Raw genomic sequence first — 339 nt, 5'->3', positions numbered from 1 at the left:
GTGGTGGTTGAACAATTCTAATTATTATTTTATTATATATATAATGAGATTAAAAAATTTAATCAATAAGTTCGATATCTTAAAATCCGGGCACCTGATTCATACGAAATTTAAATATATACAAGACTGTGCCCATTAGATCATATCCGACGGTATGATTTAAAATCACATGGCCTGATTCAATGATACACCGTTTTGAATGATTACTCTTATGTTTCGAGTACGATATCTCAACATCCGTATATCCAATAAATCTAAAACTTTACCAAATGTATTTTTTTGTAAGTTTTATCATATCTAACGGTCAGATCTGAATTTTGATGGCTCGATTAACCCATA

This window comes from Sesamum indicum, linkage group LG10 (genome assembly GCF_000512975.1).
Source record: "Sesamum indicum cultivar Zhongzhi No. 13 linkage group LG10, S_indicum_v1.0, whole genome shotgun sequence".
In the NCBI taxonomy this organism is placed as follows: Eukaryota; Viridiplantae; Streptophyta; class Magnoliopsida; order Lamiales; family Pedaliaceae; genus Sesamum; species Sesamum indicum.
Note: the sequence above shows the minus strand (reverse complement) of the source record.